Source organism: Antechinus flavipes, chromosome 1 (assembly GCF_016432865.1).
Source record: "Antechinus flavipes isolate AdamAnt ecotype Samford, QLD, Australia chromosome 1, AdamAnt_v2, whole genome shotgun sequence".
NCBI lineage: Eukaryota > Metazoa > Chordata > Mammalia > Dasyuromorphia > Dasyuridae > Antechinus > Antechinus flavipes.
In genome coordinates, this window is record NC_067398.1 from 502318297 (window position 1) to 502345099 (window position 26803).

The 26803-nt window shown below is 35.3% G+C and overlaps 1 protein-coding gene across 4 annotated transcripts in view; it reads right to left on the reverse strand.

Annotated features, from left to right (window-relative positions):
* The window catches only part of DLGAP1 (DLG associated protein 1), a 1118212-nt gene that overhangs the window by 678888 nt on the left and 412521 nt on the right, over positions 1-26803 (reverse strand). The window lies entirely within an intron of this gene.

Consider the following 26803-nt stretch of genomic DNA (forward strand, 5'->3'; position numbering starts at 1 on the left):
TTTCTTCTTTTTCTCTCTCAATAGTATTTTATTTTTCCAAATATATGTAAAAATAGTTTAGCTCATTCATTTTTGTAAGATTTTGTGCTCCAATTTTTTTTTCTCACTCCCTTATCTCCTTCCCCAAGATAGCAAGAAATCTTATCTAGGTTATATATGTACAATCCTTTTAGACATATTTCCATATTTATCAAGAAAAAAATCAAACCAAAGGGGGAAAACATGAGAAAGAAAAAGCAAACAAAAAAGAGATGAAAATACTAGACTTTGATCCATATTCAATCTCCATAATTCTCTCTCTGGATTCAGATGGCTCTTTCCATCCCAAGTCTATTGGAATTTACACAAATCCTCTCATTGTTGAAAAGAGCCAACTCCATTATAATTGATCATAACATAATCTTGTTGTTGCCATGTACGATGTTCTCTTAGTTCTACTTACTTCACATAGCATCATTTCATGAAAGGCTTTTCTGAAATCAACCTGCTCATCATTTCTTAAACAATAATATTCCATAACATTCATATACCATGATTTATTTAGCTATTCCCCAAGTGATGGGCATCCACTGTAGTTTCCAGTTCCTTGCCACTACAAAAAGAGGTGCTACAAATATCTTTGCACATGTATGTCCTTTCCCCTTTTTTATGATGTCTTTGGATACAAACACAGGCATGACACTGCTGGATCAAAGGCTATGCACAGTTTTATAGTCCTTTGGACACAGTCAAGATTTTTTTCCCTAAGTCTCTTCTCCCATTTCTTATTGTCAATAATATAAAAAAAATTAAAGGAGAGAAAAGAGATAAACTCCAGTTTGGTGGGGCTACTTTATGGATTAGGTTATATTTCAAGTCTTGCAAACCCAAAGAAGAATAAATATATTAAAATGGGAACAAATCTCAGAGATTACTTCATCCAACCTTTCTTCCAAATGCCCACCATTTTATCAAGAAATAAACTTTGTTCCAAATATAGGAAATTATTTGCCTAGAATAACACAATTGGATAATGACAAAGTTGGGAGTAGAACCCAGGTTAGCTGGTTTTCCTTTTTATTGAATTGAAATTAATTTAATCTAACCTGCATTTATTTAGTCTTGCACTCTGGAATTTGCTATCTGGAGGGTGAGGGATATAAGACTTAAGTAAACTTAAATTCCTGAGTATATAGAGCTTAAAGTTTAGTGAGAACAGGTGTAAGGCACATACACTGATAACTATAATATGTAATATTACAAATGAGAGCTGATACAATCCAACAAGCATTTATTAAATGCCTACTATGTATGAGAAGATACAATGAATTGGATTTGATTGGAACAATATATATTTACAAGAGTAATGGATAGTTATATAGAACTTAAGGTTTGAGAAAAATTTTACATTTACTCTTGTATTTGATATTTACAACAACTTAGTGAGGTAGGTGCTATTATCACCATCCCTATTTTATATAGCATTAATCAAGTTTGGAAGAGAGTAAGTTAATTGTTCTAAATCATATTGTTAGTACATATTGGAAAAGTTTTGAACCCAGGTCTTCATGATTATAAGTCTTTTACTTTGCACACTAGGCTATCCAGCTGGTCTAGCTGATTGATAAGTTGTGTATTAGAGACCAACAACAATAATTACAATAGCTAACATTCATGTAGTATCTACTATTTGCCAGTTCCTGCGCTAAACACTACACATATCATCTCATTTGATCTGCATTGTAGGTGCTATTATTTTGTTTTCAGATGAGGAAATTGTCAAACAGTTCACATTCTAAGAGAAAGTGAGCTTTAGTCCATTTATTGACTTATGTGGGTGGTCAATGAGAAAATGTTTTATCTTGAATTTGCATACTTATTACAAGGATTTTGTTGTTTTTGTTTGTATATGTTCAATGAGGTTGTGAGAATTGGATGGGGATTTAGTTTCCAAAGACTGGGGTGAGGGAATTAAACTCCAGGTAGAATAGTACTTAGCCAATAAGGAATCAATAAGGGTATAAAAAAGGGACAAGGACTGGTGGTTAGGTTCCTATTCTATAGGATACTCAAATCTGCAGTTGTGTAATTAAAATTAAAGACTTTTAACATCACCTCTCTCAATTCAATGGAGTAATTTCTCACAGTGTGGGCAGGGGAGATGCAGTAGAATGTGAGATCCAAATAGGAATGGTGTTACCAAAAAGAACATTATCGAAGACTTCATGAAGGAAATGGCCTTTGAGTTGGCAGTATTAGGAAGGGTAGACATTTTACCTGGAATGAGGGTTTAGGATATTCTAGGCATAAGGATGACTTGAGAAAAGGCACCAAAGTAGGAATATATAGGACACAAGCAAAGGAGAGACAGTAATTCGCTTAGTTGATTCATAAAGTGTGTCTTTTTAAAGATACATTTTGAATTTGGACCCTTTGTGGTTACAACTGTGATTATACCTGAGTTTCTGTGATTCTTGAATTTTAAAATTCTTTGAATGTCAGGCAAAAGGAAAAAAAAATGTTTGGAGTATTTATTATGAATCATTATTTTGTTAAGTGCTGGGAGAAAAATACAAATCTGAAGGTAGTCCCTGCCCTCAGAAAGTTTACAGTCTACTAGAGGAAGACAACATTTAAACAAGTAGTGGCCAGAAAAAGTTTAGTTGGGGAAATCACTGGGATAGTGAGAGGGCTAATAGAGTGAAGGATTAATTTTTCCTTTCCCACAATAGAAAGAATGTCATGTAGTCATGACAGTTCTAAGAACTAAAGGATCAGTGAAAGGGGTTTAAGAGTGGGTAGGGGTGGATAGTCATAGCATGAAGATAGCCAATACTGGAATGAGTCTGAGTTAGAATAGAAATGTAGAAATGTCACCAATAGAAGTTCATTACTCTTTTAGTTCTTGGACCTGTCATGAATTCATTATTTCTATTGTGGGAAAGGAAAAAACAAGAGCTTTAACAATAGTCTGAGGTGGAAGCTGGAAGGGTGAAGGACAAAAAGATGATGGCTGGGATAAAACCAAGATGTGGCAACTTGATTTAATAGGCAGATGCACGATGATACAATAATGGAGATGGAGAAGGAGTAGTTAGACATAGGGAGAGAACTGAGACAGAGCATTATTATACAAGTCAAAGATGATGTGATTATTCTGTTAAAGGGGTGGCAGATATACCAATAAAATACTGAATAGATGTAAAACAGATCCTTTCTACCAACATTTTTTTCATACAATGCCATGACCCTGATTACCCTTGATGTTCTTCCCAAATTCTCTCTGCCTATCTAGTAGCTCAAGTAGTTTTAAGATATATTGAATACAGTGTGAAAATGAGCTAGACAGACAGAAATGTCTATAAACAGTTGGAAATGTAGGGCTAGTATCCAGAGGAAAAAAGTCATGACTAGAAGTAGATAGTGGAGTCATTTAAATAGAGATGCAATTGAAATCATGTAAATAAATGAGCTCACCAGCAAAGAATGCAGAGGGAGAAAAAGGTAAAGGACAGACATTTTGGGTATACCCACCTTCAAGTGTAAAAAAAGAGCATAAAAACTGATCAAACAAGATAAAGGAACAAGTGGGGAGATAAAGGACAGCTAGATGGAGCTAGATAGACTGCATGGCCTGGAATCAGAAAAACCTAAATTCAAATCCAGCCTTTGACATTTACTATGTGTATATGATGCTGGCCAGGTCACTTAACCCTATTTACCTTAGTTTCTATATTTGCAAAATGAGCTGGAGAAGGAAAAGTCAAACCACTCCACTTTTGCCAAGAAAACCTCAAATTGAGTCAGGAGGAATTGGATGTAACCTGTTAAACAATAAACGAAAGATAAGCCGAAAATCAGATGATTACGATATCACTAAAAAGAGGTAAAGAAGAAGTCCTCTGAGTAAAATGCAACAAAGAAGTAAAAGAGGATTAGGCCAAAAAAAAAATTTGATGATTAAGTCACAAGGAGTGTGCAATTGATGCAGGGAGGGCAGGACAAGTTGAAAGAGATTGGGAGAATCCAGATATTCCTGTCTTTGGGAAGGCTAAGGGGACATGAACAAACTAAAACAGTGAATTTTATCAGATGATTTCTCTTGTGTTCTATGTGGTTTCATATTGCACGTGACCCCTTGGAAGGCTATAAGTCTCTGGGGCACCATAAGCTTCCCACCAGAAAAGTGAGTCCCATTAATTTAATTTAGTGTATCTTGATGGTAATGGCACTCCCCCAATGTAGTTCCCCTTTTAAAGATCAAATCCCAAACTGCAGCTCAGGTGTTACTTTCATCAGTTAAAAAAACACAACAAAACAACAAAAACCAGGACATTACAGGACCAATGATTCTTACTTAGGATGAGGCAAAAGTGTCAACACTGGTAAATGTTTTAGTATAAAAATCAATTTCCAAGTTTAATTCTTTGATAAGGTATGAATTGGTCTGATCCTGAGTATGACTCTTCACCCCAATTATCCTTACTAATAGGAAGTTAGTCTTGATAAAAATTGTCAATGCATTTTATTTCATTAGGAGACCCTGAGAAATTTAGGATAGTATTAAAAGAATCCTATTGTCTATACTATTTATAAGTGAATCCTGGAATTTTAGACTTGACTTGAGAACCTATTTAGTCAAATCTATTCACAAATCATGAATATCTTGTACAATGTCAACAGCAAGTAATCATTTAGTCTCTACTTTAAGATCCTTTTTGGTGGTGAATTCAAAATTTCCCTAAGAGGTCCATTCTACTTTTGGAAAGCCTTAATTATTAGGGAGTTTTTTCTTGAGTCATGGGGCTGTCTCATGGAAACTTCCAGACATCAGTCTTAGTTCGGATAGAAACAAAAAGCAAATCTTCCTTTCTCATGAAAGCCCTTGAAATTCTTGAAAAGAAATACCATTTTTTCTTTTGCCCAAACATTTTTTCTTCTTCTGTAGACTAAACATTACTAGTTCTTTCAACTAGACTTTAGGTTGCATGATTTCAAATCCACTCATTATCGTGGTCACTTTTCCCTAATGGGAAGAGTTTCCTGTCTCCTTCATTAAGTTTCTAAAAAGGTCCCTGTGTCAGCAGGAATTGAACACAAATCATATCCGTGGTCAATCAGCATCTTTTTCCTTTTTTTTTTTTTTTTTTTGAGGAGATGGCCAATTAGAGTATATGACCAAGGTGAAGGACAATTACATCTTCTAATAAACAAATCCTACAGAACAAAACAATAGCTAATAAAAAAAGTCATGTATTTAATAACTGGACAATCTTCCTACTATTGGGGTAAATAGGTCTTCTATTACTCTCATGGTCAGGACTCTCAATGGAGATCTCATGAGAACAGAAACATATTTGCTTTAGATTATAAAGCGGCAAAATGCTTTAAAAAGGCAGTCAATATTTTCAAATATTGTATAGAAAATCCAAAATACATACTGTTTCATAGGGTTTTTTTGAGACATTTCCTTAATTATTTTTAAAGAAAGAATACTTGCTTCTGCCTTGATGGTGTGAAGGAATGGAAAATGGAGATTTATTTTTAATCATACTATTTACAGTGTTCAAAAGTTGACATCTCCCCCCTCCCCGGCTCTTCTATTCTATTATTAAGCATTCTCCTACTCCTTAAATTTGGATTCAGATATAGCTTCTTCCTCTGTTTGAATGCATGATGTGCCAGAGAACTGTTGTGTAACCTCAGAGGAATACACCATTACTATAACGGTGCTTACATGTAGTGTTGAAAGATAATTTTATATTTAAAATCATATGCAAAGCAAATCTACATCAAAGTAACTTGTGAGAAAGAAATTATATTCCATTCATAGCCCCAAAAGTAAGAATAAGATCCCTTCCAAAAGTTACTACAAAGAATACATTTTTAGTCAAGGGTAAATGAAAATATCCCATAGAAAATATCAAATGGAAAAGAATCAGAAACTACAAAAGACAAATTTAATTTCATCAACCAAACCTTTTCAGGATTTTTATGACTATTTTTTCAGTCCCACTTTAAACACACATATTTGTAGATTAAGTCTTTTAATTTTACCCATATGCCTCTGTCATGTTCTCGGGTTCGGTTTTCTTGAGGTCTCTGGGGGCAGCTTCCCTTGATCTCAGTGGGGGAAGTGCAGGAGGCCAGGCCAGCCCCCAGGAACCTAACTAACTGAAGGTGAAATGAATTTCTATCTCCTCAGCTCCAAGAGCTTCTAGTGCTCTTGTCTTCTGTGGCTCTCAGTCCTTGCTTATATGCTCCACACTGAGTATAAACTACTGAGGTTTTAAATCTCAGTGAAACTATTATTTGTTGTAAGATTAAATCAACCATACTAAACTAGATAACCATTGTCTCATCAATTCCACTTAGTTTTAGTACCTTGTAAGCATTCTTTGTTTCAAGTTCAGAGTTCTGGCCCATAATATGCCCCCAAAATGTTATCATGTTATCTAAAAGCTAGAGGAGCACCTGCTATTTCAGAAGCCTGAAGTAGAATAGGAAAAAAAATCAATATATTTACTTGCATTCTATATATATCTGTTTTTTACCTGTCTGTCTATCTATGTATTTAGTCAGTAAACCCTCAATGGCCACCAAATCCTAAGCCAGGAATCCATTTGGTCATTGTTTGGATCCTGATTGATTCAGATTAAAGGTAAATAACAATCATTTCTGTTTTGTCCAGGAGGTTGCTTCCCTCCTGGTGTGTGTGTATATATATATATATATATATATATATATTTGTTTTTTGACTGGGTTTAAGAGGAGATTCTTTGCCTCAATTGCTACTTAGCTTTCATTACTGAATGGGTGTGACTTCAGTCAAACTGAGACTTAAAAAGGCCAAGGTTTCTTACTGTATCTGGGGCCATCTCCAGTGATTCTGATCTATATCTGGCCACTGGACTCAGGTGGTTCTGGAGGGGAAAGTGTGGGGCAGGTGACCTTGCCCAGCTCTCCCTCATTAAATCCCATTCACTTGCATGTCATGGCATCATAATGTCACAATCCTCTCTCTCTCTCTCTCTCTCTCTCTCTCTCTCTCTCTCTCTCTCTCTCTCTCTCTCTCTCTCTCTTATTCTCTCTCTTATTCTCTCTCTGTCTCTGTCTCTCTCTCTCTCTCTTCTCTCTTTTTCTCTCTCTCTCTTCTCTCTCTCTCTCTCTCTCTTTGCTTCAAGGATGCAGTGTTATTTCTTAAGGTTCTTACACAATCCCCACATTTTATTTTATAAAAAGGAGGACAAGGAGAGAAAATGAAAAAGGGTAAAGAATGGAAGAGAGTAGGAAAGGAACGCAAAGAAGTTTGTCTTGACAGGATCTTCTGAACATTTTATGTATACCCAACTCTAATTTGACTGTTTTTCAAAATCAAGTAGAACCAAGTTTTCATAGCTGGAAGTTACTAAGGACATTTTTTCTTTATTTTCCCTCAGTATATTGGAATTCTTTTGGGGAAGGGGCTAGGTGTCTCTGATACAGTAGTAAATGATGGGAGTTTGAAAAGCTTATTCACTAAAATTTATGAAGTAACACAAAATATCAATTAATAACAAATAGCAAAATTGGTACCAACATATTAATGCAATCACTGGAAATCCATTAATTGTTTTTCAGAGGATAATGGATTTTCTATAATGGATAACTGAAACTTTGTGAAGAAAGCATATTTGGGACAGAAAAGGAAAACATGAAAAATCAAATATAAATTGGCCCTGTTATTTTTTTTATAACAATACTAAGTTAACAATTGAAGAAAGTGGTTTTTGAAAGAGGGAGTTTCCAACTTACATATATGCCAGGTACAGCAAGGGCTGTGATCAGTTTTCATGTACAGTTTTTGTACCTTAGGCATTCAACTGCAATCATTCATTCAGAAAGAACAGAAACATGCCACAGAGAAAATTCATTCTGCATGGGGAAAGACTGTTTAAAATAGTTTCATGTGTCAAAGTAAATCATAGGGGAGTTTTTTTTTCAAAAGCCCTTTGATTTTGATATATACCTTATTTTTTTAATGGGGCTTTTCCTTTCTTTTGTTAGCTACATAATATTTCCCCAAGTTCAGTGCTAAATTCAGTAACAGCATTCTATATCTTTTGTTCAGTAGAGGCAATTATATATCTCTGGTAACTGTAGATTTCACATATTAAAAATATGATTATAGTACTTATCATTTTTATGTTACTTCCTATTTTATAAATGCTTTACACTCGCCTCCTTTGATTCAAGAAAGTAGAAAAAGAAAGCCTGATAGGTGGGAAATAATTCCAGTGGCTGAGTCTTTGAAAAGATAAACCAGTCGGAAAAAGTTGAGTGGGATGTAGGAAAGCAGGATGAAGAAAAATGTTATCAGACGACCCTGTCCAATTTAATTTACACAGCATCCTCTGAAGCAAATAAAAAAGAACTTGTGTGACAGAAGTGAGGAAACTGAGATGGAGGATAAATGAATTCCAAGAACACAGACTGTCAGTAAAGTCATTAGAAATACAAGATTTTTGGCCTGACATAGTATAATGTTCTGGCAGCTAGAAAGTGCAGTGAATAGAATGGGCCTGGAGTCAAGAAGACCTGAGGCATTCACTAGTTGTGTGACCCTCAGTTTACCCAACTGGAAAATGATTTGGAAAAGGAAATATCAAACTACCCCAATATCTTTGCCAAGAAAATCCCAAATGGGGTCAACAAAGAGTCAGACATTTGTGGGAGAAATAGAATTCTTCCTGGGGAAGTGAGTAAAGATAAGAGAGTTGAGCAATATTGCAGAAGAAAATACACTGGCTCTGGAGATAGGGGCCCTAGATTCAAAACCAACTTCTAAAGTTCATTTCCTTTATGAGTTTAGGCAAGTAACTCACTCTCAATGGATCTTTTTCCTCATCCATGCATTAAAGCGACAAGAAACTGAGACTGGAATTATAGGTGCCATTCCCTTCCTGCTTTTCCCAACATTCAACACTAAGGTATATTTGTTCTTTAAAAAAAAATTAGTATGCTTATTTCAAGGGGGATAATGATATTTTCTTTAAAATACAAATGTGAATACTCAGTGTCATTTTCAAATAGGATTTTCTTAACTCTTTTAGTTGTGGAAAATTAAATTACTATTTCTATTTCACATGCTGCATGTATACAGCACATGATACAGAGCAAAGAGCAAGTAAAATCCTTTTGACCATCCCTTCACATTCCCTGCCCTGCCTGACAGTATCACATATACACTTGCTTCTTCTTCTTTTTTTTGTAACTTCTGTTTATTAAAAAAATCCAAATAGAAACAAAAAGTCAGAAAAGGAAAACAAAGCAACAAAACAGGGCACTGTCATGTGCTCAGCAGAATATCAGGAAGAATTCAAAATATTTAACAATAAATTTCCAGTCCAAGAAAAGATGTATAATAGCAGAAGAAATTATATGTATCCATCTTTTCTTTGCTTTCTTGTAGGTTGTTCTTTTGTTCTCTACTGCATACCTTTTAAAATTCTTTTTTCCCTTTTCATCCCCAAGCAGGCTATAGTTAAGCACAGATATATTTAATAGATATATACATACACACACGTATACCTCCATATATATTCACACCTATCCCTAGACCCAACTGGAAAGTGAATTGGAAAAGGAAATGTCAAACTACCCCATATATATATATAATCTACCATATATATCTACCACATATATATATCTATACACATATATACACATATATATACACATATATATATATAGCAATATGCACATATATCTACATATACTCACATATATACACATGCACTTAGACATAAGTAAACATACCTCTAAAACAATATTATTGTGACTGATATATAATGTAGATTTCTCTCTTGACTGAATCTTTGAGTTTGTCTGAAAGCAATGATATATATGCTTTTAATGTATGTGAATGTTGATTGAACTTCAGTGATAATCTAATATTTAATATTCAAAATTATCCACAATCTGTCTCTACCTTTCTAGTTTTTCTTCATAATATTTTCTGTCATATAGTCTACACTTCATCCTCTGACCACATTCCTTCTTTTCAGTGACCACTATCTTACCTCATGCCATTTCTTGAAAATTTCCCACCTTCTTCACTTCAACAATTGGTTTGAAAACCATCTCTTCCACAAAGCTTTCCTGGATTTCCTAAATTTACTTGATTTGGTTGTGTTTACCTCAAGTTATTCTTAAATGAGCGTAGGATCCAAAATCCGAACTCATGGCACATTGCTTATGTTTTTCTTATGTGTCTCAATTCTAGTTATTCATATAACTTTGTTGAGTTTGTTGAGGGCAGAGGCTATGTTATCTATATACAAGAGGCTATCTTCTATCTCCCAAAGTACTAGTTATAGAAGCATGTAATAACAGTTGAACTAATGAATGAGCTAATTAATGCAGACTAATACAATCTATAGCAATATTTTGAGGGCACTGAAGATGTTTTTTTTTTTAATTAAACTAGATAAAAGGATGAGGCAGAAATACTTATGTTTTCATAGATTTAAAGTTTTAGAGGCCATTTAGTCCATTCACCAACCTAATTTTACATATAGGGAAACAGATCCAAATAATATAAATGGTTTGTTCAAAATCACAATTATTAAATTACAAAGTTATTAAATAATAAAGCCAGTACTGGAATGCAAGATCCTCTTGATTCCAATTGCACTTTTACCTCTTAACCACTCTATCAACCAGAGTCATTAAAGCTAGGAGAATCTAGGTTTAGTGGATAGAGAATGGGACTTGGTGTCTGGAAAACCAGAGTTCAGATTCTGCCTCACATATATTGCAGCTATATGACTCTTTGAAAGTCATTTAACCTATGTTTGCTTCAGATTTTTCACCTTGAAAATGATGATAATACCTACCTCTCAGGATAGTTGTGAGAATCAAATGAGATATTTGCAAAGCTCTTTGCAAAACTTAAAGTACTATGTTGTAATAACAACAATTATTATCATTATTATTTTTATCATTAGAGTTTTTAAGCTGGAGAGTCAGAGGGTATTCACAAATTAGTTTGAAGGGCAAGGTTCTCGCTTCAACATTTGTTATCTTCCTTTGTTTTCAGTTTTGCCAAGCAGATGTACATGAGTTAGAATCTCAAAGTTGCTTTAATTTGTACTTCTCTAATTATTAGTGATTTGGAACATTTTCCATATGGCTCTTGATAAGTTGAATTTCTTCACCAGAAAACTTCCTGTTCCTATTTGTCAACTGGAGTCTTACTCACTTGAATCAATTTCTTTATATCCTGAAAATGAGAATCTTCTTGGTTTAATTTCTTGCAAAAAATTCCCCCAACTATGTCTTTACTTTCTAATTTTAGCTGCATTGATAGATGTGTATATGCATATGGAAAAAATTCTCATGATTTTATGTAATCAGAATTATTCATTTTTATTTTGTCTTCTATCTATTCTTCAGTCAAGAACAATTCCCTTATTTATACACCCAAAAGATAATGTCTTCCTTGCTCTTCTCTTTTGTTTATGATGCCATCTTAATGTCCTAAAGTGTGTATCCATTTGAAGTTCATCTTGAAAAATGGTGTATGATATTTTTGCTAGACTACTATCCAGTTTTCTCAGTTACTGTTGAACAGTAAGTATCCCAATATCTTTGATCTTTGGGTTTATTAAATCCTAAATCATTATGTTTATCTGTTACTGTATACTGCCTAAATCACTGGTTGACCTCTTTATTTCTTACAGAGAGCATCTTTGATCAAAACTATTCATGCAACAGGGGAAGGTTAGAGATTAGTCACTGTGCTATCACTAGATCTTATTGATGTCTGGGTCTCAGATTGTAAGTGCTCAATTTCTTTTCTTTGGTTTGGCAAAGCTGCCTTGTACCAGCAGATATATATAGGGAATTGGGAAATCCATTATAATAAAGCTAAGACTTTGCCTCTCTACTAAGGTACAATTACATTGTATGTATTGGCAAACACATCCTATTGTCTCTTACTTTCTGTCTGCAATAGTTTTCTATTTAATTATGTCTTCTGTGGTGAAAAAATACTGTCTGGTAAGGCAGATTTCCTGATTAAAGACTTCATAGGGTCTTAAATAACAATGAGAAATTAAAAATTACAAACTGAAACTGATATCAAGATTTAATAAGACATGTATTTTGATATATTCTTTGGAAATTCAGGAATGTTAAATATTAGCCAAAGGAAAATATTATGTAAAGAATGTTAAGAATATTTCTTCATTTCAACCTATTTCTATGATAGAAAGCAATGAAACCCTACTACTTGCATTATTGTTAAAACATGAATTTATATCTTCACACATACACGGTACTTCCTTCACTTCTGACAAGTCAGAGCTAGATAGTGTCAACACCCACCCTCATAAAAGTAGCCTTAAGTTTCTGGCCATCTTCTCCAAGATTTTGTAGAAGAGATCACTGGAACTTTGTTCTCAATGATCATTGATATACCAGTGCCTTTTCACACCGCTGATGGTGGTTGATGGAAGTGCGTGCTTCCAGGATCTTTCCCTTCACCATTGTAAGCCTCCAATCTACATTTGCATTATTATTTGTCACTTGTCTGTAAAGATCTTTCTTTCCATTCAGACTGATATAAACACTATTCCCTGAAACCATTTTGTATTTTCCTAGCTCTAAAATTTGCTCATGACAATATTTTAGTTCTGAATTCCTTCCTCCTTCTTTGTTAACTGATATCCAATTATCCTTCTAGATTCCCTAATCTCTGTTTACTGGCTTTGGATTCCCACAAAAACTAATACAGTACCTCATAGAGGTAGGTGTTCAATAAATATTTGTTTATTGATTAGTTTATTCACTTTGTTAGATTTGGATTTTAGGATTGTTTTGCTTTAATTTTAGCTCCAAAATGTTTTTAACACAAGATTCTTCCATACAGGGTTTCAGATGTCTCAATTCAATTTCATTAATGAAAATTTATTAAAGATTACTATAATAGATTTCAGAGATATGAAAGCAAAAAATACACCTGTGCACTCTGACTCAAGCACCTTACAATTTATTGGAAGTTCAAGTATATCATGTTTGGGTGGCTTAGTGGCACAGTGGATAGAGTGCTGGGTCTGGAGTTAGGAAGACTCCTCTGAGTTTAAATTAGACTTCAGAAACTTACTAGCTGTATGACCTACAGTCATACATGTAATAACTGGCAAAGAGAAGACTGGATCCCATGTTCTCTAACTACAATACTCTTTTTCTATCTCTCTATCATTGAGAAAACTTCCATAAAGCTATATGCAAATGTGTATATATGTATGCACATACACATATATGTACATATATACAGACATGCATGCAGATATTGTACCTAAATTATTTGTTGGGCAGCAAGGTGACACAATGGTTGTGTGACCCTGGGCAACAAGTCACACACCCTATTTGCCTCAGTTTCTCCATCTGTAAAATGAGTGGAAGAAGGAAATGGCAAACCAAGTAGCTTAGCCAAGAAAACCTCAAATGGGGTCACAAAGAGTTGGACACAACTGAACAATAAAAATGAAATAGAATCCTGATTTCAGGTAAGATAAGGTGAAATTTTTCTTACTGTAATCCATAAAACTAAAGGTAGAATTTAGGTGGGCAGGATTGAAGAGGATATTCAAAGTTCAGGCACATGGTTAGGAAAGGAGGATTTTCCCATTCTTCACTTCCCAATTGGTGGTTTAAACAGACTTGGTGGGGGGAAGAAACTTTTATTTCATATTGAATAAAATCTGTGTTTGGACTTTAAAAAAACACACAACTACACAGTCATAGATCCATACAGAAATCTGGGGGAACATAGACATGGTAACACTACTGTTGACTGGTTGTTTCAGGTGACTGGCACCTGCCTGTACTTCTACATTCTCAATTATTTGTGCTTTCACTGGGGTGGATATTTTTTCAACAATGCAGAACATAGCCCTATGTCTTCCTGCTTATAAAACACAAAAGAAAAATACCCAAGAACCCTTGTCCACTGTGTTTATATTGCTATACAACTCCCATGAGTCTTACCTGACATCTATTTCTACATTTATTTGACATAACTTTCTTTGTAAACTAAATTCAAAGACAGCTTGAATGCTGTCTCCATCCATTGCTTTTTCTGCATAAGCCATATGCTGGGTGAATCCCTGTGTGAACAGAATCCAAGCAATGTAGAATTATTTGGGGCTATTTTTGAAACTCACCTCAAAGTTCTTATCTCCCCATACCATGCTAACCTCACTTTAAGAAAGTATGGTTTCAAATTGCATTTAGAATTGAACATCATTTAATCAGAAGTGATCTTTAACTGGAATATAAAAATAGAATTAATGTTTGGTAGCAATTCATCTATTTTATTACACTATGAGTTATTACTTTACATTAGTACTTTTTTGGTCTTTAGATTCTACTATTCTTTCTCCTCAATTAAAAGCAATGCTAAGGTGACTTGGGAAATGAAAATTTTGTTCTCCTAAAGATGCAGAGCTCCATGACTGTCATGTTTGTAATAACTTTTTAATAGAATCTCTGGGGTTCTCTAAGTATACCATCATATCATCAGCAAAGAGTGATAATTTGGTTTCCTCATTGCCTATCTAATTCCTTTAATCTCTTTCTCAACTCTTATTGCCAAAGCTAGCATTTCTAATACAATATTGAATAGTAACGGTGATAGTGGGCAACCTTGTTTGACTCTTGATCTTATTGGGAATGGTTGCAGTTTGTCCCCATTACATATGATGCTTACTGATGGTTTTAAATAGATGCTACTGATTATTTTAAGGAAAAGTTCATTTATTCCTATACTCTCAAGTATTTTTAATAGGAATGGATGTTGGATTTTATCAAATGCTTTTTCTGTATCTCTTGAGATGATCATATGGTTTTTGTTAATTTGATTATTAATATGGCCAATTATACTAATAGTTTTCCTAATATTGAACCAGCCCTGCATTCCTGGCATAAATCCTACTTGATCATGGTGTATTATCCTGGGGATGATTTTCTGTAATCTTTTTGCTATTATCTTATTTAAGATTTTAGCATCAATATTCATTAGGGAGATTGGTCTATAATTTTCTTTCTCTGTTTTCAACCTACCTGGTTCTGTGTCATAAAAGGAACTTGGTAGGACTCCTTCATTCCCTATTTTTTTCAAATAGTTTATATAGCATTGGGGCTAATTGTTCTTTAAATGTTTGGTAGAATTCACACGTAAATCCATCTGGTCCTGGGGATTTTTTTTTTAAAGGAGTTGATTATAGCTTGTTCTATTTCTTTTTCTGAAATGGGACTATTTAAGCAATTTACTTTCTCCTCTGTTAATCTGGGAAGCCTATATTTTTGGAGGTAGTCATCCATGCCTCTAAGGATATAAAATTTCCCCTTATTACCGCTTTGGCTGCATCCCACAAATTTTGGTATGATGTCTCATCGTTGTCATTATCTTGAATGAAATTATTGTGTCTATAATTTGCTGTTTCACCCAATCATTCTTTAAGATGAGATTATTTAGTTTCCAATTATTTTTTGCTCTATTTACTCCTAACTTTTTGTTGAATGTAATTTTTATTGCATTGTGATCTGAAAAGAAAGCATTTACTATTTACTAAATGCCTTCCTGCATTTAATTTTGAGGTCTTTATGTCCTAATATATGGTCAATTTTTGGGTAGGTTCCATGAACTGCTGAGAAGAAAGTATACTCCTTTCTGTCACTATTCAGTTTTCTCCAAAGATCTATCATACCTATTTTTTCTAATATTCTATTTACCTCTTTAATTTCTTCCATATTTGTTTTGTGGTTTGATTTATATTCTGACAGTGCAAGACTGAGGTCTTCCACTATTATAGTTTTGCTATCTATTTCTTCTTGCAACTCTCTTAACTTCTCCTTTAGGAAGTTAGATGCTATACCACTTGGTGCATATATGTTTAATATTGATATTGCTTCATTGTCTATAGTACCCTTTAGTAAGATATAGTTTCCTTCCTTATCTCTTTTAATTAGATCCATTTTTGTTTTTGCTTGATCTAGATAAGGATGGCTACCCCTGCTTTTTTGACTTCACCTGAAGCATAATAGATTCTGCTCCAATCTTTTACCTTTACTCTGTATGTATCTCCCTGTTTTAAATGTGTTTCCTATAAACAACATATTGTAGGGTTCTAACTTTTGATCCAGTCTGCTATCTGCCTCTGCTTTATGGGAGAGTTCATCCCATTCACATTTATGGTTAAAATTACTAATTCTGTATTTCCTTCCATCCTAATATTTCTGAATTGTGCTTTTCTTTTTCTTGCCCCCCCTTACCTCCTTCCCTTGTATTAAACTTATGGGTCCCACTTGTGTCACGCAGCTCTCCCTCTTTAGAATCCCTTCCTCCTCCCTTTGCATCCCTTCCCCTTTCTTGTATCCTTCCCTTGTTACTCTCTTTCCTTTTCCCTTTTCTTCTCCTACTTTTTAATGAGGAGAGAGAAGATTCTCTGTAAAATAAATGTCAATTATTTTGTCTTTGAGCCAACTCTGATGAGAGTAATATTCACACAATGTTCCTCCACCTCTCTAAGTTCCCTCAGATATGATAGGTTTCCTTTGTCTCATTGTGGGATGTAGTTTCCCTCTTTTTATCTCCCCTTTTCCCTTTTTCTGACACTATCCCCTTTCCATTTCTACTTCCTTTATGTTATATCAGTAAAATAAAATTATACATGTGGTTTTTATGCATATCCACAACAGAAATACAGTTTTCAAGAGTTCCTTTTACCTTTTTCTACTTCTCTTGAATACTATGGTTAGAGATCAATTTTTTTTGTTTAAATCTGGTTTTTTCCTTAGAAACAAGTGGAATCCCTCTGTTTCATTAAATGTCCATCTTTTTCCATGGAAAAAATGCTCAGCTCAGCTGGGTAATTTATTCTTGGCTGCATTCCAAGTTCTTTTGCCTTTTGGAATATCAGATCCCAGGTCCTTCAATCCTTTAATGTTGAGGCAGCCAGATCTTGAGTGACCCTTATTGTGGTACCTCAGTATTTGAATTGTTTTTTCCTGGCTGCTTGTAATATTTTTTCTTTAGTCTTATAGTTCTGAAATTTGGTCACAATATTCCTTGGAGTTTTTATTTTAGGGTCTTTTTCAGAAGGTGTTCAATGAATTCTTTCAACGCCTCTTTTATCTTCTGGTTCTATTACTTCTGGGCAGTTCTCTTTGATGATTTCCTGTAAAATAGTATCTAGGCTCTTTTTTTCATCATAATTTTTGGATAGTCCAATGATCCTCAGGTTATTTCTCCTAGATCTATTTTCCAGGTCTGTTGTTTTTCCAAGTAAATATTTGACATTTTCTTCTAACCTCTCTTTTTTTTTGGCTTTGCTTGACTGATTCTTGATGTCTCAATGAATCAGTCATTTCTATCTGTTCAGTTCTGATTTTTAGTGAGTTATTTTCTTCATTAGCTTTTTTTACTTCTTTTTCTATATGTCCAATTGAGTTTTTAAATGAGTTGTTTTGCTCTATGGAATTTTTTTCCATTTCACTATTTTTTTTTTTTTAGTGAGTTATTTTCTTTTTCCAATTCATAAATTCTGTTTCCCTGCACCTCTTGGGAGTTTTTTACCTTTTCCAATTCACATTGCAGGAAGTTGTTGCTCTCTTGCATAGCTTCTCTTTCCTTTCCCCATTTTTCTTCTAGTTCTCTTTTAAGGTTTTTAATAGTCTTTTCTAGGAGAGCCTTTTGTGTTGAGGACTAACAATTGTCTGGAGCTATTAGTCTCTTCGGGGCTGAAAAGCTGCTCTCTTTCTGTATAGAAGTTATCGATTGTCCTTTTGATTTTTTTACTCATTTTGTTAAAGCCTGTAGGGTCTGCCTTCAGGGCCAGGAGGTTACCAGCTTCCTCTACAGAACAAGGATAGGTGTATGGACAGGTAGCTGTCCTGCCAGCCAGCTACAAAAAGCAACAAGGTACTGGAGTGCTCTGGGAAAGAATTCCCTACCTGGAAGTAACTCAGTCCTGCAGGGCTGAGCTGGGAAAGTGCCCTACAAAGAACCCCCGCTGTGAGAGATAATGACTGCCCTGGGGCTAGACGCTGAACAGTGAAAGTTTTACTACCCTAAGCCAAAGCCTGCCCTGGGGCTGTGGGTATTAGTGGCTGAGCAGTGAAGAGCCCTGTAGGGACAGGAAGTGTCTCTGCCCTGGAAAGCACAGTTGTGCTGGGGAAGTTCTATTGCCCCAGGCCGAGCCCCCCTGTGTGCAGATTAGAGGCTGCCCCAGACTGTGCTCTGCTGCAGTGCAGATTTGTACCTGCCCCCACAAAAGCCCCGAACTGCAGGATGTGGCTGCAGGGCTGTGTTACAGGTCTGCCTGAGTCACTTCTGGTTTTGAGTGGTTACAGCCAGATCTCGTTAGGTTCTGGCGTTTTTTTAGAGAGTACCTTCTGTCTTTGGCTTTAATTTCTCTGCCACTTTACTGCTTTGAAATCAAGGCAGAGCAGTTAGCCTATAGCAGAGTCGTCGCTATAACTTCTCTAGCTACAGAGATCACCCCTGGCCCTGGTCTGCTCAGGACGCTAGTCTCTCCCTACCTGCGCTGGTCTGTTCCTCGCTCCTCAGCACAAACCTTTCCTGGCGATCTTCCAAATTATCTTCTGTGATGACCATGTATTTTAAAATCAGCCGGAGTCAGAATTCAGGTTAAGGGAAAATCTTCAATCTTTATTCTTTTTGAGGTTAAGGGGGATTGCGATAGCAATATGGGCAGCTGCAACAGGAAGCCAGCCAGCAGTCTCTTCCTCCCTCTCTTCCTGCCCCTTTGCCTCCACCCACCAAAAACGTCATTTCCTATACAACACATCAGGACTTGCACAAAGAGTAGGCGGGGGCCATTTTTTCTCCAAGTATATATATTAATAGAGTATGGTCCAATTACTATTTAGCCTCAAGTGCTTGGGACCTCAGTGCATCAACTTGAGCTTCAGCCCATTACAATCTTTGGCTGGTGAATTGTTGTGCTTCTAAACTTTGTGGGTTTTACCAGTCAAGCGCTATTTTTGAGGCTGAATTTAATGTTGGTCATGAGGGCATGAGAGGAACTTAGAAAGTCGCATGTGCCTTCTCTGCCATCTTGGCTCTGACCCCCCATGACTGTCATGTTAAAGCTTGCATAATATGAAGCAAACATTATTTACATAATTCACATAGTTTACATAAATTCAAATTAGTCACATGTACAAATTGAATATATGATTTTTTCCCCACCAAAGTTCTTTTTGCTTATTTAATATTACTTAAGGAGAGGTCTGGCATACATATGTATTTGGGGACATCTTGTATCGATGTGGTTTTTCAGAATACTGGGTATACCAGGATCCATGGATGTATATGAAAATTTACTGCTTTCCTTAAATCTCCCTCAGTTCAAAATATGTTGTGTCTGATTCTTTGTGAAGCTAATTGGGTTTTCTTGGCAGAGACACTACAGTAAATGCCATTTCCTTCTCTACTTCGTTTTACAGATGAGGAAACTAAGGCAGACAGGGTTAAGTGACTTGCCTAAATTCACACAGCAAGTAAGTGTCTGATTTAAAGAGATTTGAAGTCAGGAAGAGAAGTCTTCCTTATTCCAGGTTCAGTGCTCTACCCTCTACCTAGCTGCCTCTCATTGATTTGAGACACATATAACTTTTTCTCTTAGTAAAGGGCTCATTTAAGTCCAGTGTGGTTTGGATAGTGTCAAGGTTTCAGAAGAATTTCAACCATATTTATACATCCATGAAGAGCAGTAGAGTATATTAGAAACAGCAGTAGATGAAGTTTTATTGGACCTGGATTTTTATCTTGCTTTAGATATTTACAAGCTGTGTGAACATGGGTTTATCACTTAATTTCTGTGAATTTCACTTTCCTTATCCATCCATAAAATATATCTAATAATGCTTGTATTGCTGATTGCACATGGTTATTATGAAGAAAAATCCTTTATAATCATACTTTATAAGTGTGAGCTTTATTCTTTCAAAATTTGATTTCACTGTTACCAAGCCTAGAGGAGGCATTCTTTATGTCATTATTTTTGGAAAGATAATCAGCATCACTGACCATGCAAGGAAGAAATTTTTTCATAGTACAAGAAGAGAGGAACAGTTTCTAACCCTTTGAAATCTGAATAGATGGAAGAATGTTCATTAATTTCTATATCCCCATTTTGACAAAACTTGATATTCACTTCTGAATTGTGTATCAGGAAGTTGGATGTCATTTGCATATCTTCTCAGACTTCCATGCTATATGATTATTACCAGCCCCATGAGGAATCAAGTCCAGATACTTGGGGCTTGATAGGAAAAAAACTCTTCCTAGGCTAATTTATGAACATTCTTCTAAAATGACTGTCCCTGAGATAAATGAAGATTTTTCTTAGCACACACATATCCCCAGATTCTCGTTCTAGCATCAAGCAGATCACTTTGCCTCAAGATCATGGCTTAAAGATGTTCTCATATAGATCATATAGCAGGAGTAGGGAATGTTTGGGTGATGGACCATATCATTTGCTAAGGAAACCACAGGCTATGATAAGCTGAAAGCTAGGTATAACAACTTCTGCTTCTTGCATTCCATTAAGTTGATAATTTTGTATGGCTCACGAATGATATAAATGTCCAAATGGCCCTTGGCAGAAAAAAAAGTTCCCCACCCCTGCCATATAATGTAACACTTAAAGTAAATTGAGACACAAATTCTTGAGTATGACTAACTTATTGATAAAGGACGGGTTTTACCAATAAATATCTCTGCTTCTTCAGCAAAGCTAAGACCCGAAACAAAGGGGACAGGTTTTTTTCCAATAGTGTTGGGGAGTACAGGACATAGAACAGGACTTGACGGGGAATTTTAAAAATTGTTTAAAAGTCTGATATCATGAATGGTGAAATATGATTATAGAACTGAGATATGGGGACAATATTATTAGTTAGAAATTGGGAATTAGGGGCTTGCAACAATCCCCTCCATCATTCCTGTGACTAAGTGCTCTTTTAAATCCAATGTCCATGAATGAAGTTATGTAGTGATCAATAAACATTTGATTGATTTCCTATTCGAGAGGCCTTTGAGAGTCATACAGGCTTAGCCATTCTGGAGCAAGGTACCATTCATCAGTGAAGTGGAGCTACCAGACCCCAGCAGATCTAAGTCATGCAAAAAGGTAGAAGCAACTCCAGAGCTACCAAATGGCTGACGATGTTCCACCTGTGGCCCACAGGGACCACATGCCTGAAGCTACCCTGGAGGAAAGCCATCTTTCCTGTCTGGAAGTAATGATATGCTTCAGGGACTCTAGGAGCCAGAACAAGATGCCTTTTGATGTGGTTACAAAGAATCTGTGATCACTCATCTTATCAGCCCCACACGTACCTTGCTGAACGGTACCATTTACCTGTGAAACTGAAAGGTCAAGCTCTTATGGAAACTTTTGTCTGAATCATTACTCTTTTATTTTCAAATCTTCAGATGCTACCTCTTCCTTGATGTTTTTCCTGTTGCCTCTTAGTGAAAGGCATCCTGATAGCAAATTGATGTTTTTCTTTTCTTCACCCAACACCTTGGTTTGTGGTATTTAGTAGATATTAATAGATATGTCACATCAGAATATTTATGAGACTTTAAATCCTTTGCAAGTGACTACTAGTCTTTGCATATTTGTGTGGTACTATAGCTGGGGTTCATGGACCCCCCAAATGATGTGGGTATAGATTTCAAGGGACCTGGGAAGTTGGCTGGGAAAACATGTCATCTTTATTTTCATTAACCTTTGGTTTTTTTTGTAATCCCAAACATAGAAGTAACTAGCTGCTCTGGTGAGTGGACTTCTAGATTTGCAGTCAGGATGATTTGAGTTCAAATTCCACTTCAGATTACTTACTAGTTGTGTGACTCTGGGCAAATCACTTAATATCTTTCAGTCTCAGTTCTTTATCTGTGAAATGAGGATGATAAGATCCACATCATAGGGTTATTGTGAGGATAAAATGAGATAATTTATGTAAAGTGATTTTTCTTTTGTAAATCTTAAAGCATTACATACAACCTAAAATAGTTATGCTTTTATTTTATGTACCTTCAAATATTATTCTGAGAAGTGATCCATAAATTTCATCAGACTGACAAAGGGCTTCATGACCCAACAAAAAGTTAATTAAGATCCTCTTTGGTGGAGAAATCTAGAGACATGCTCTAAATGGGTCATTTAACCTCTGGTTTTAAGAGCACGGATGAGAATTGATATGGACTTCTCCTTGGAGAATGTAGTCAGAGCTTCCCTCCCTCTGCTTGCATCAGAAGGAGCAACATGAGGCAATGATGTGATTTTATATTGTATCTCCCAAATAAGAAAAAGAAAAGCTTAATTTTCTATAACCCAGTTGAAAAATCATGAATGGAAATTTTCCTGCAAATATTTCATGATTATTGTTATTAGTTATGCTAACGTAGCTTTAAGAAGCTTTCACCAAAAGTTTTCAAATCCAAATGAATAAGAAATAACACATGTGTAGATAGCTGAAATATTAAAGGGGAAAAATCACAAAATTCTAATCTTCTATATTGGTTTAAGTGCCAAGGTAAACCAAGAAATAGGCAAAAAATAGCAAGGGAAATCAAATCAATTTACAGCTGACCTAGGGAAAACACACATTGAGGAAAGATGCAGTTAGAAATGATGCAATATAGATCCATGAATACATTTCCTTGCAAGAAACTAGAAAATCAGCAGGCCTCATTGTCAGAATTGTGAATAAATACTTAAGCTCTTCTGGGGCTGCAAAACATACACTTAGGAAGATATATTTGCAATAGAATGAATTCAGTAGGTGTGATTTGCTAGCTAATGGCTCTTTTATAAAGTAAGACACACAATTTCTCTGGAAAGAAATGACAATTTTTCCCAGATGCACTCAAATGAATAGTGAAAAATATTTTGTACAGTGCAATCCTTATTAAATATATATATGTACATATATATATATATAATTCCATCTCTACACAATCATTCCAATCTTTCAAAAGATGGGATTATTCCATCCATTAAGATTCATGCATAGTTTTCCTCTAGATAGGTTCTAAGTTATTCAGTTAATAAATCCCATTTGGGATTTTTTTGGCAGAGATTCTACATTGGTTTGCCATCTCCTTTTCCAGTTCATTTTACAGACGAGGAAATTGAGGCAAACCGGGTGAAGTGACTTGCCCAAAGTCACACAATTAATAAATGTCTTGAAGTCAGATTCGAACTAAGGAAGATAATGATGGTGCTATCTAGCTGCCCAATAAATCATTTAGTTTTATCTAAATATCTGCATGCATGTATGTGTGTATAAGTGTGTACATATAGATATATGTACACACATAAGCATATGGTTTTATGGAACCTTTCTCAATGACAGATGGAAAGAGAATTGGTTTCATAGTTGAGGGACATGGACTACAATCTTCTCTGCCAGTTACCACGTTCATGACTGTAGGCAAGTCACATAAGCTCTCTGGGTCTCAGTTTTCTCATCTGTAAAGTAAAAAGGTTGGGATAAATGACCTTTAAAAGCTCCCTTACAATTCTACAATTCTATGATTCTATGATTTGAGGCCTCTATTATTGAAAATGAGCTGTCTTCCAATAACTAAGACACATTTCTTAGGTGATGGTCTCTCAATTTGAAAAAAAAAATTGTTCCATGTCCTGTGAGAAAATTTTCATATTACATTATTAGGTAAATACTTCATATTTAAGCATAGTCTTTTGTTACTTAAATATGCTTCAGAATCTAGTTCTCAAATATTTTCTTTTTATATAATTGTAATTCTTCTTATCTCTATATCATCTTAATATAGCTGAAGACAACAAGGGGATATAGTTCTTAGAGCAATAGACTTGAAGTTATACAGATTTGAGTTCTAATCCTACCTTAGACACATTATTGACTATTTGGCTGACCCCCTGAGCCTTTGTTTCTCCATCTTTTAAATGAGGATAATAATAGCACTTACCTCATAGGGTTGTTGTGAGCATTAAAGGAAATAGCCCATATAAAGTGCTTTGTAAAACTTAAGGCTCTATAATTATCATAATTATTTCTTCTAAAAATGAATCTTAGTCTTTTGGCTTCTGATTTCTCTTTCTACTGACTATTAAACAGGAGTCTCTTGTAAGGGTTTTCATTATGTGACATTTAATATCTTGGATATAGAGACATTTCAAGTTTTTTGCTGTTTTTATTAGTAATATCATTTTTACATGATTTTAAAACTTTATTTTTAAGACGTAAGTGAATGTAGAAGAATTCAGAGGGCACTTAAGAAGTGCCCTCGATGATGCTTGTCTTATCTCTTCACTGGATATACCACAGTGAAATCCAGATTAATGAGAATGATCAGAGATCAGCATGTATTGCTGAATTTGATTTTCTGGTTAATTGAGGTTTTTAGAAACTTAATTATATCAACCTTTATCATAGAAAATCTTCCCATTAGGTCTTAGTTCTAATTCCTACCTAAGTAAGGGAAATAGCCAGTCATAATTTAATCTTTGTGCATTTTTCAGAAGCATGGGGGGGAGAAGGGGACATGATCTTGTTTTTCCCCTCATCCATTGTATACTCTTTATATATAGTTGCTTTGCATGGAATAATGCTTTCTTCTCTTCCCTTAGCTTGCCTCTTCTCCCTTCATTTCCCTCTTCCCACACATATCTTTTACTGTGTTCTCCCCGACTCTGGTCCACTTTTTTTGGCATTCATTTTCCCCCTCTTCTACCCACTCATTGACTTTGCCTTCCTTAATTTGCAGCTTTCTGGGATTTATAAGAGGAATCTTTTCAAGCTTCTTAACTACTTTTGCCAGTGCATTTTCTCCCTTTTTTGAACTTTAGTTCTTCTAGGTTAACACAATTGTAGTGTTTCACTGAGGTTTATTAATACAAAAAGAAATCAAAACTCTGTCATCTGTTAGTGGCTTTTCCTGACATTTACACTCCAAACTGAATGAAATATAACTAAAACAGGCAATTACTTGAAAGTTCCTTTGCATTTCTCTGGTTACCATTTTAATACTTCCTCTATTCAGTGGGAATAGATCTGTCCTCTATAAAGAACAGTTGCATGTAGATGCAGGTAGATACAAATTCTTGGAAATGTGAGTTACATGTACAATAAAACCATGCTATAAAGACCCATAAGCTTGATGATACTAAAAATTGAATCACATCTCAACTTTACAATGTACAAGAATAGCTAGTGGATTTTTTTCCCCACACAATATGGTGAATTCTAGCTAGGCAAGGCACAATTACTTCCAATATTGCCATTATAATGGGGCTGGTAATGCCTTTTTGTACAGTTGTTTCATTTCTATAAATGCTGATACATTTTCTTCTTTGAAGACATTTTATTCAGAAGAAAAAAATGATGGGATCTATAAAAAAACAAGGATACATAAAAATGATTTGTGATTTATTTGGTATAGAGAACTCCCAGTATGTAAACTTCCCCTATCAAGGTGATCAGCAGTATCTCTACAACTTAGTTTTGGAGTATTGCCTAGGTCACTGTGGATAAATGGCTTTGGTCATACAGCCAGTATGTTCAAATGGGGGACTTGAAACCAGGTCTTCTTGGTTTTATGGACAATATTCATTTCACTATACTACACCACCTCAGATAAAAGCAAAAGTAGTCTTTAACAATATTAACCAATGTTGATCCACTCCAGAACTGATTTATTTGTTGAAATATTTCTTATTTCTGAACCTGACGTACAAAGTTCCCCAATTTTGGGGCCACTCAGCTAATGCCCTTGTCACTGTGCTTCAAACAGAGAAAAGGATAACACTGTCTCAGGCTGACCTACTGATATTTTGACTTGGGCTTATCCTTTGATGCTATTTCTGGCTCTACTTTATTAAGATCCCATGGACAACATGGGATTCCGAGCTCCTTGAGCGTTCTTTAACCAAGTAAACTTTCTCTATAAAGTGTGTGCCTTCCTCTTTTCAGTTATGCTGAAACATTTTTATGATTACATCCCCGCTTAAGATGTCCCCATGGTTGTTAGCCTAGCAGTTTCCTACTGGATTTTTCAGTTAAGCTATCTATTTACTTCGCTGAATTAAAGCTATGTCCAAACCCTTTCCTTGATCCAAGGTGCTCGCTTCTATTACCTGTGTCCTACCAATTGTTCTGACTTACCTGTTGGGTGCTCTCAGCATTAACCCACTAAGTGATTTTTTTTACACCTGCTATGTCCCAACTTAATTGCTCTTTGTGTAGGAGTCGGGATGATCCCAGAAGCTTTGACTATTGACATCGGTGACCAAAATCATTACTATCCTAGGTTCAAGATCGAGCATCCTCTTCCTCGGTGTTGTAGCGTGTTTCTGTTCTTTTCCTCTGATCTATACATCTTTGTATTCCTCTAGGCAAATAAAAATTCCATTCTTATTTTATCTGTCACCACAATGATAATCTCGTCTTTTTAAGCTCTGGAATGATTTGACTTTGAGCGACAGTATCACAGCATTTCATTCACTCTTTCCTTGGAATGTCCTTCTTACAAACAACAAAGATGACAACAAAATGAGTGTAAACACATACATACCAGTTTTGAAAAGGTAACTAAGTTGTGGCAAACTTTTCAACAGCTTAGTCAACAAAACCCACAGAGTTACCAGTGTACTGACATAGCAAATTGGAGACATTCTTATTTCTATACTATAGAAAGCAGAAAAAAAATGCACCCCAAAGGATAAGCTAAAAGATGTCAATAGTTCATCCT